The 10905-nt window shown below is 54.1% G+C and overlaps 1 protein-coding gene across 1 annotated transcript in view; it reads left to right on the top strand.

Moving 5' to 3' along the window:
- LOC104667537 (protein PMS2CL-like) overlaps positions 1-10905 on the top strand; it is a 1213215-nt gene that overhangs the window by 246280 nt on the left and 956030 nt on the right. The window lies entirely within an intron of this gene.

Here is a 10905-nt window from a genome sequence, read left to right on the forward strand (position 1 = left end):
TTAAAAACCTTCTCGCAGTATTTCCTGAAAATGTGCTAATCAGCTCTCTGGAGCTGCTGGGAGCAGTTCCAGGACAGCACAGAGCTCTCCCCTCCAGCGAAGAAGCCCATGTCCACGTCCACTCACGGTCAAGGTGATATGCCCCAGCCTCACCAAGAGGCCCCATGCCACCGGCAAAGGCCCACGTGGGTCAGTTTCCACCAAGCGGCCAGATATCCCGGGCGTTTTATTGATCCTATTGACCACGGCAAATGGCTGCTGGGCACCAATTCAGCACCAGCCCAGGCTCAGGGACTGTCACACGTGGTCCCTGTAACTCACAGTAATCCTGTGCCATGGTTACACCACGTTACAGCTGAGGCCACGGAGGCTCGGTAAGACGAAGTCGCTTGTCTTAGGGCACATGCTTAGGAGACGGTAAGACTCAGACTGGAAACCTTTCTTCTGTCCTGACTAGGGGAGAAGGGCAAGGTGGGAGAAGGGGCACCTGTCCCCAAGGAGCCACCCCTGAGGCCTCCAGGGACCCTGATGAGGAGCTGAGGGGTCCTAGGTGGGGAGGAGTAATTCTCTCTTTTTCCCTGTCTCCCTCTCTTTCTCCCCCTGCACTTCTCTCTCCCTTTCTCCCATCTCCTTCTGTCTCTCACCCTCTCTCTCCCTCCCTCTCTCTCCCTTTCCCCCGATCTACCTCTTGCTTTTGTTTTTGTTTTTTTTTGAGAGAGAGTCTGGCTCTGTCACCCAGGTTGGAGTACAGTGGTGCGATCTCGGCTCACCCCAACCTCCGCCTCCCAGGTTTAAGCGATTCTCCTGCCTCAGCCTCCCGAGTAGCTGGGATTACAGGCACCTGCCCAACTAATTTTTGTATTTTTAGTAGAGGCCGGGTTTCACCATGGTGGCCAGGCTGCTCTCTAACTCCTGACCTCAGGTGATCCGCCCACCTCGGCCTCCCAAAGTGTGGGATTATGGGCACGAGCCAATGCATCCAGCCCCTGCAGCCCCTTTCTATCTCTCTGTCTCTGAAATAAGCCAGTCAAGGATCCCACCCTGTGCACAGCCCACTATGTGACCAGCTGCTTCGCAGGGCCTGGGCCACTGCTCTCAGGGACAGGTGCCTGGCGTAGGCGGGGAGGCGCTCTCTCTCCGTTTACTTTTCTCCAGCATACATTTCTGGATTGGTGAAATATTATCTTTGTCTTTAGAGGGAACAATAAAGCTATTTTCAGCTTGGAAACAAATGAGTCCAGTGGTAAATAAACCCCCAAGGCTGGTGCTGGGCAGGCCTGAGCTGTCGTCACGGTGGAGGCCACCAACCTTCCTTCCCGAGAAAGGCTTGGTCTCAGGGTGGGGGCACAGAAAGGTTGTGGGGAGCCCAGGAGCAGAGAGGCAGGAGGGCAAAGGAGACAGGGAGCATCCTGGAGTCACGAGACTGGACAGACCCGCAGGTTTTACAGATCCAGACACTGAGGCCCAGAGAGGGTGAGCGCCCTGCCCCAGGATGCACAGCCTGCAGGTGCCTGGTTCCACTTCCTGGAGCTCTGCCGGGCACCACGGCTCCAGGGAGCGCTCCAGTGTTTTCTCAGCACTCGGGAACAGATGGCTCCAACTCTCACCCACGGATGCCAAACATTTTCCCTGGTTACCCTGCTAATTTGCTCACAGCCTCCTCTTGTAAATAGAGAGTACAAAGGTTCCTCCGAGTAGCGTGTCTGCCGGGCAGACACTGATGCCACGGGGAGAGGCCTTAGAAGGAGCACAGGAAAGTCCCAGGTTAAGAACCAGGTAAGGCCCAGGTAAAGCTAGGATCCTTGGCTGACCGGGGGATCGTGGGAAGGACAGTGGCTCGGGGCCCTGGCAGGTCTGGGTTCAGGTCTTGGCTCTGTGCTCCCTTGGAGCCCAGTTGGGAAACTTGCACTGGCCTCAGGCCCTCTGGCATCAGTTTTCTCATCTGTGAAATGGGCACGTTAATGCCAAAGGTGTAAAACAGGAGCTATTATGTAGGCGCTCAGGGACTGGATGAATCTGTAGGAATCTAGCCATCCTTCCTGCCTTCATCTGGGGTCAACAGGGTGGGGGCTGCACCCTGGACAGCATCCCTGCCCCTCTGTCCCAAACAGTAGTCCCTTCACCCAGCCCTTTTGACAGAATTCTTCCAACAACACTTACCGGGTCCTCCTCAGTACCCAGCCCTGTCACAAGGCCCAGAGAGGAGCTGATTCAAGCCTTCTGCACTGGGTGGCCTTGGACAGCTCCCTTCACCTCTCTGGGCTTCATTCCCTTGAGCTTTCCGCAGAAGTCACAGGGAGGATTCCATGAGATGATGTGGGCTCAGAGTCACTCCTACCGTGCAGCAGTCAGGGAAGGCTTCCTGGAGGAGGCAACACTAGTCCTTACACTTTACAGATACATGGGCATGATTGGGTATGGCTGGTGCTTCCAGGGATGGGTTGGGTGCGGAGGCACCTCATGGGCTTGAGCAGGGCCTGGGGTGCCCAGCTGCGTGGAGGGGTTTGGAGCCGGCTAGAAGGGGGACTGTAAGCAGACTTCGGGTCCCTTGGGTCTCCCTCCCCCGCAGCCTCGTTCACAGCAGCCCAGCCGGTAATGAAGTGCTCCTTCCAGCTGACAGCTCCTGGAGCCGGGCCAGGAGGCTCCTCCTGTCCTAGGCCTGCCTCCAGCTGCTGCCTGCAGTCCCAGGAAGACTTTACCACACCTCTCTGGCCTAGGGCATCCTGGGGGATGAAGCTCCAGGAGGCCACCTGTGGCTTGGGGCCCCAGTCCCAGAAGCCTGGCCTGGGGCGTGCCTCTCTGGGCTTCAGGACGAGGGGCCTGGAATGAGAGTCGAGGTGTCCAGTGAGGCAGCTTAACTGGTCAAGGCCGACGGGACCGGGACCTAGGGAGGGACCGGGCCCTGGGGAGGAACCAGAATCTGCCTGGCCACACTGTGTGACTTGGGTGAGCTCCTCTACCTCTCTGAGCCTGGGCTTCCCGACTGTGTGGGATGTCTCCCCTCCTGTAGTCACTGTGAGGTTCTGAGCAGAGGACACTCTGGGCCCAGAGCCTGGCACGTAGCTGGTGTGGTAAGCGCCAACCCCTCCCTGTTCCTGCAGAGCCCTGCCGTTTAGTGCACACAGGCTGCCTTGCCCTCTCCAGAGAGGATCATGGAGCTTCATTTGTTGATTGAATTTGCTTGTTTGGCCCAGATGGTTGGGTCTCGTTTTCTTTTTTCTTTCTTTCTTTCTTGCTCCCTCACCTGGGCTGAAGTGCAGTGGCACGATCTCGGCTCACTGCAACCTCCGCCTCCTGTGTACAAGCGATTCTCCTGCCTCAGCCTCCCGAGTATCTGGGATTACAGGCTCGCATCACCATGCCTGGCTAATTTTTGTATTTTTAGTGGAGATGGGGTTTCGCCATGTTGGCCAGGCTGGTTTCGAACTCCTGACCTCAGTTGATCCACCCACCTCGGCCTCCCAAAGTGCTGAGATTACAGGCGTGAGCCACCACGCCTGGCCATGGGTCTCATTTTCTCTTGCAAGTTTGATTCCATGGTACCTGAATGCGGGGGAAGCAGGCGGTGTCCTGTCCTGGCAAAGCCAGACATGGGGCTGACGCGGAACGGCCCAGGGACTCTGATCCTGGGGCTCAGGGAGTTTGCAAGGGGCGTTTCTGCCCATGGTCAGGCTTGCAAGCCTTGGTCCCTGGGCCCACCATGCAAAAATTAGTAGAATGTGGTGGCGAGTGCCTGTAATCCCAGCTACTTGAGAGGATGAGACAAGAGGGTCACTTGAACCCGGGAGGCAGAGGTTGCTGTGAGCTGAGATCATACCTCTTCGCTCCAGCCTGGGTGACAGAGCAAGACTCCGTCTCAAAAAAAAAAAAGGTTGGTGGAAGGAGAGAAACATAAAGAGAGCCCAGTGGGACATCCCCTCACCCAGCCCTTGCCGCCTGCCACTGCTCTAGCCAGGCTGTTCCACGCCAGGCCAGACTCACCCAGTCCTGACCCTGTCTTAGAGTTGCTGAGAGCAGAAATGCAGTAATGTGTCACCATGATGATGGCTGCTGCCACGCTATCAGACCCACCATTCCTCAGTGGGACCCCCACCTCGCCACTCACCAGCTGGCTCCCTGGTCTGCAAAAGGTGGTTCACTGGGTACCCAGGTTCCTGTGCAAATGAGATGAGCTGACTTCTATGAAAGCCACTCCCTGCACCCAGGGAGACTGAGGAGGGGGGAGGCCCTTGTCCCCCGAAAGCCCAGCCAGCCAGCGCCCTCTCCGTCTGCCTCCCCAGGGAACCGCGTCCCGAGCAGGGCCCTTCACCCCATCTCTGTCTGATCTCCACTGCGTGTACGGATTGCCGGGAAAGGTTCTAATGGGCTTTAAGTTAATAAGCTGGGAACAAATTAAGTCTGATCTCTGCCAGAAGCAGATGGCACAGCTGCCTAGCCTGGAACAGCCCGGCTAGAGCAGTGGCAGGCGGCAAGGACTGGGTGGGGGAATGTCCCACTGGGCTCTCTTTATGTTTCTCTCCTTCCACCAACTTTTTTTTCTTTTTTTTTGTTTTTGAGACAGAGTCTTGCTCTGTCACCCAGGCTGGAGCGAAGAGGTATGATCTCAGCTCACAGCAACCTCTGTCTCCCGGGTTCAAGTGACTCTCTTGCCTCACCCTCCCAAGGAGCTGGGATTACAGGCACTCACCACCACACCCTGCTAATTTTTGTATTTTTAGTAGAGTCGGGGTTTCACCATGTTGGCTAGACTGGTCTCGAACCCCTGACCTCAGGTGATCCACCTGCCTTGGCCTCCCAAAGTGCTGGGATTACAGGTTGAGCCACCGTGCCTGGCTTCTCCTCCCCGCAACATTTTATTGTGTTTTATTTTAAAGAGATGGGGTCTCGCTCTGTCTCCCAGGCTGGTGTGCAGTGGTAGGATCACAGCTCACTGCAGCCTCCACCTCCTGGGCTCAAGCAATCCTCTCATCTCAGCTGCTTGAGTAGCTGGGACTACAGGAGTGGACCACCATGCCCAGCTAATTTTTAAACATTTTTTAGAGATCAGGGTCTCAGTATGTTGCCCAGGCTGGTCTCGAACTCCTGGCCTCAAGCAGTCCTCCTGCCTCACCTTACTATGAAATTTTTAAACATAAAAAACAGTGGAAACTGAGCATGGTGGCTCACACCTACAAACGCAGCATTTTGGGAAGCTGAGGTGGGAGGATCGCTTGGGGCCAGGAGCTTAAAACTAGCCTAGATTACATAGCGAGAACCCCATTTCTATTTTTTTTTTTTTTAAAGGGCTGGGCGTGGTGGCTCACACCTGTAATCCCAGCACTTTGGGAGGCCGAGGTGAGTGGATCACCTGAGGTCAGGAGTTCGAGACCAGCTTGGCCAATATGGCAAAACCCCATCTCTACTAAAAACACAAAAATTAGCTGGGTGTGGTGGTGGGCACCCTGTAATCACAGCTACTCAGGAGGCTGAGGCAGGAGAATCCCTTCAACCCAGGAGGTGGAGGTTGCAGTGAACCGATATTGCACCACTGCACTCCAGCCTGGGTGACAGAGTGAGACTCCATCTGAAAAAAAAAAAAAAGAAGAAGAAGGCCAGGAGGTGGCAGCTCACCCTGTAATCCCAGTACTTTGGGAGGCAGAGGCTGAGGTGTGAGGATCACTTGAGGCCAGGAGTTTGAGACCAGCCTGGGCAACACAGTGAGACCTCATCTCTATTTTTTAAAAAATGGAAAAAATCATACAGTGAACACTCACGTGCTCACTGCCTACATTCTGCTCTCTGCTTTTTCTGATCCCTACCTATCTATCTAGCTCCCCATCCACCTGCCAATTCCAACTTTCCATGCATTTCAAAGTCAGTGGCAGACCTTAGGGCACTTGACTCTTAAACATGCATATCGTTAACTAGAGGTCAAAATTTGTTTTTGTTTTTGTTTTTTTGAGACGGAGTCTCGCTCTGTCGCCCAGGCTGGAGTGCAGTGGCACGATCTTGGCTCACTGCAAGCTCCGCCTCCCAGGTTCACGCCATTCTCCTGCCTCAGCCTCCCGAGTAGCTGGGACCACAGGCACCTGCCACCACACCTGGCTAATATTTTGTATTTTTAGTAGAGACAGGGTCTCACTGTGCTAGCCAGGATGGTCTCGATCTCCTGACCTTGTGATCCGCCTGCCTCAGTCTCCCAAAGTGCTGGGATTACAGGTGTAAGCCACCATGCCCGGCCGAGGTCAAAATTTGGTATGGGCTTTGTTTAGTTTTGTTTTTAGGCAAAATTGACAAACAGTGAAATCCATAAATTTCTTTTTTTTTTTTTTTTTTCTTTTTTGGAGACAGAGTCTCAGTCTCCCAGGCTGGAGTGCAATGGTAAGATCTCAGCTCAGTGCAACCTCCACCTCCCGAGTTCCAGCAATTCTCCTGCTTCAGCCTCCCAAGCAGCTGGGATTACAGGCATGTACCACCACGCCCAGCTAATTTTTGTATTTTTAGTAGAGACGGGGTTTCACCCTGTTGCCCAGGCTGGTCTCAAACTCCTGAGCTCAAAGTGATCCGCTGGTCTCAAACTCCTGAGCTCAAAGTGATCTGCCTGCCTTGGCCTCCCAAAGTACTGGGATTGCAAGCATGAGCCACCGTGCCCAGCAGGGAAGTAGAAATTCTTTAACAAATTTCCCCATGCCCTTTCCGGTCATTATTCTATTTAGATTTCTTTCTTTCTGATAACAGCATTCTGCTTATTTATAGTTTACCAGAAAATCATTTTACCCAGCTTTTTCCTTTTTTTTTTGAACACAGTGGAAAGCATCTTTTGTATTTCCCTTTGCTGTTCTGTATCCCTTAACACTGTCACGCTGCCAGCTTTCCATATTTTTCTAAATCTTCCGAACCGCATAGCCCTGTGGTGACTTCAGATTTCTCTGCAGGGTTACATATTATTCCACTGATTTCTTTGGGCTTTTCAAATACAACAATCATGTCATCTGTTCCCCAGGACAAGTAATGTAAATCAGGGACTCATCTTGGCCAAGGGGACTATTTGCAGTGTTTGGCTATTATGACAAACATCTTTGTATATAAAAACTTTGCTGCATTTAGAAATATTTCCTCAGGCCAGATTTTTCTGGACCAAAAGGTAAGCATGTCTTTTAAGCCAGTTTATGTTCCAAAAGGGTTGGTCCCATTTTCACTCCCTCCAGCAACCCAGCAATGGGGAGGTCTGGGGGGAAAAAAAAAAAAAAAGCCTTGTGGTCAGCGCAGTGGTTTACGCCTGTAATCCCAGCACTTTGGGAGGCTGAGGCAGGCGGATCACCTGAGGTCGGGAGTTTGAGACCAGTGGTGAAACCCTGTCACTACTAAAAATACAAAAATTAACCAGGTGTGGGTGGTGGGTGCCTGTAATCCCAGCTACTTGGGAGGCTAAGGCAGGAGAATCGCTTGAACTGGGGAGGCAGAGATTGCAGTGAGCTAAGATCGCACCATTGTACTCCTGCCTGGGTGACACAGCAAGACTCTGTCTCAGAAAAAAAAAAAAAAAAAAAAAAAGCATTGGGCGGGGCGCAGTGCGGTGGCTCACACCTGTAATCCCAGCATTTTGGGAGGCCAAGCTGGGCGGATTGCGAGGTCAGGAGATCGACACCATCCTGACTAACACGGTGAAACCCCGTCTCTACTAAACATACAAGAAAAAATTCGCCGGGCATGGTGGTCCCAGCTACTCCGGAGGCTGAGACAGGAGAACGGAGTGAACCCGGGAGGCGGAGCTTGCAGTGAGCCGAGATTGCGCAACTGCACTCCAGCCTGGGCGACAGAGCAAGACTCCATCTCAAAAAAAAAAAAAAAAAGTGTTGCTCCAGGAATTCCAACCCCTCACCATGGCCAACAAGACCTCCCTTGGCTGTTTCCTTTCTCCAGCCTCACCTGCCTTCTCCCCACTGCCTCTGTTCCCACAACAGCAAGAACAGTTCCTTCTGTTCTTGAATTAAATGAGCTGTTTCCAGACTCAGTACTTTGCACTGGCTGTTCCCTGTGCTGGGAACACCCTTCCCACGAACAGTTCCATCATTCAAATCTCTCAATTCAGATATCGTCTTCTCAGACCACCTGAATATCAAAGCCCACCCCTGTGCCCTGGTCACATGCTGGTGCCTGCTCCATCCCTATCTAGTCTTCCAAGCGTTTGATGCTTCCGAAATTACTGTACTGGTTTATTGCCAGCACCCACCATTTAAGTGCAACTGGATGGGAGCAGGGACCCTGGAAGCGTCCCCTGCATCTAGAAAATGTCTCACAGGCACCTAATAATGTTTTTATTATTTATTTATTTATTTATTTATTTTTAGAGACAGGGCTTTGCTCTATTGTCCAGGCTCGGGTGCAGTGGCATGATCACAGCTGACTGCAGCCTCCAACTCCCAGGCTAACACAATCTTCCCGCCTCAGCCTCCCAAGTAGCTGGGATTACAGGCACACACCACCATGCCCAGCTTATTTTCGCTTTTTTGTTTTCTATAGAGATGGAGTCTCGCTATGTTGCCCATACTGGTCTCCCACTCCTGGGTTCAAGCCATCCTCTCGCCTTGGCCTCCCAAAGTGCTGGGATTTTAGGCATGAGCCAGTGCACCTGGCCCACCAAATAATTATTATCTGGAAACCTCCCCACATCCAGGACAAGGCAAGGAACCCCGCTGAAAGCTCTAGGCTTACCGGAAGCACTGGAGCTCATGAACTTTATTTTTATTTTATTTTATTTTATTTTTTCGAGATGGAGTTTCACTCTTGTCACCCAGGCTGGAGTGCAGTGGCGCCATCTCGGCTCACTGCAACCTCTGCCTCCCAGGTTCAATCGATTATCCCACCTCAGCCTCCTTAGGAGCTGGGATTACAGGTGCTCACCACGCCCAGCTAATTTTTGTATTTTTAGTAGCGACGGGGTTTCACCATGTTGGCCAGGCTGGTTTCGAACTCCTTACCTCAGGTGATCCGCCCACCTTGGCCTCCCAACATGCTGGGATTACAGGTGTGAGCCGCCGCACCCAGCCATCATGAACTTTAACTAGTTGGAGCAACGAACTGGGCCCCCCTGCAGTGGCACCCCGCACCTCTGCCCAGACAGCAGCAGAGGAAAGAGAGGGGTGTCCCGCCATAAGTGTGTAGCAGCCTCCCACCAGGTGATTCCATTCACCTGGGAGAACACAGAGGCTCCCAGGTGAATGGAGTCACTTCACTCAACACTTCTTTATTCAGCTCCCAATGCAGTCTGCCCTTCAAGCAAATATTTGGCTCCTGCGGTATGCCAGCCTCTGTCTGCCTCGCTGAGCACTGAGGATCCAGAGAACGAAAGCAGGTCTCTACTCTCAGGGGGCTCCCAGTCCTTTAGAAGGGACGGGCAAGGCCTGGAGCAAAGGTGCTGACCCCACTGGCTGCGGGGCAGAAGAAATCCTGGGGACTCCCTGGAGGTGCTGACGTTGGAGATGGGGCTTAACGGAGAGAAGGAGCTGATCTGGTGGAAAGTGAAGGAAGGGCCTCAGGTAGGAGCCTGGTGGGGGCCTGGGCAGGCACCTGTATGCATCTCACCTGGTGGTTCAGACCTGGAGGGCCTCTCCTAATCCCCCACAGACAGGCCCCCACGGGTGTGATTCCCACCAGGTTCCTGATTTCACCTTGAGGCTGGACCCTTCTCCCAGCCAGTGACACTCCCAGCCCCCCAGGGCTAGCTGATGTCCTATGCCTGGGCCCCCTGGGCTCTGCTCAGTCGGCCCTAGAGCCAGGCTACGGGTGAGTACAGGGAGAACAGGGTGGGGTCATGATTCCATTCACCTGGGAGAAAAACGGAGGTTCCCAGGTGAAGGGAGTCATGGGAAGCAATCTAGCCAGTTCTGATCCCAAGCTGGGAGGAGAAAGGGAGCTGGCGGAGGTGGGACCAAGTGACAGCAGGACATGACTGAGGGTTGGCTACAGCCCCCACTCCTAGCTGGACTTGCTCTCCACACCTTCTCCAGCACGTGAACTCCTACTCATCCTTCAAAACTTTCAATCTGGTCACCCAGGGGCCTTGTGACTGAACCTACCCACCTGCTGGCAGCGTTGCTGGCCTCCCAGGCGAGTGGACCTGTTTAGGAGGAGCAGCCTGGGCACCAAGGCTGAGGGGTGGGCAGCGGGGGTGGTGGGCTGGGTCAGCACAGGTCACCCGGGTCTCCCAGGGCCACCATGCCACACCCTAGTGTGTTGGGGATCCTGATTTCAGCCTCAGCCTGGGCCTGGCTCTTGCATAGCCCAGCTGGATGGAAGGGTGGGGGGAGGGAGAAAGGAAGAAAGGAGATGGGAGCAGAGAGGAGGAGGGGGGAAGATGGAGGAGAGGAGAGAAGGAAGAGGAAGGGGAAGGAGAGGGAGGGAGAGAGGAGAGGAGAGAAAAGAGGAGTGGGGATGATAGAATGGAGGAGGGAGGGAAGAGAGAGGGAGGACTGAGCAGGAGAATGGGGAAGGTGGAGGAAGGAGGGAGAGGAGAGAGGAAGGGAGGAAGAGGAGTGGGGAGGAGAAAGGGAGGAGGGTGGAGAGAGGAGGGGAGAAGAGAGGAGGGCAGGAGGGTAATGGAGGACTTTGAAGGGGAGGGGTGGGAGGAGGGAGGGGGAGGGAAGAGGGGGAGGGAGGGAAGAGAAATGGGGAGGAGTGGGATGGAGGAGGGGAGGGAGGAGGAGAGAAAGGGAAGGGGATGAGAGGAGGAGTGGGGAGGATGGAGAGGAGGGAGAAGGGGTGGGAGGGAGAGGGAGGGTAAGAGGAGGAATGGGGAGGAGGGGGAGGGAAGAGGAGGGAGAGAAGACAGGAGTGAGGAGGAGGGAGAAGGGGAGGGAAGAGGAGGGAGAGAAGACAGGAGTGAGGAGGAGGGAGAAGGGGAGGGAGGAGGAGGAAATAGGAGGG

This window comes from Rhinopithecus roxellana, chromosome 6, assembly GCF_007565055.1.
Source record: "Rhinopithecus roxellana isolate Shanxi Qingling chromosome 6, ASM756505v1, whole genome shotgun sequence".
NCBI classification, from domain to species: Eukaryota; Metazoa; Chordata; class Mammalia; order Primates; family Cercopithecidae; genus Rhinopithecus; species Rhinopithecus roxellana.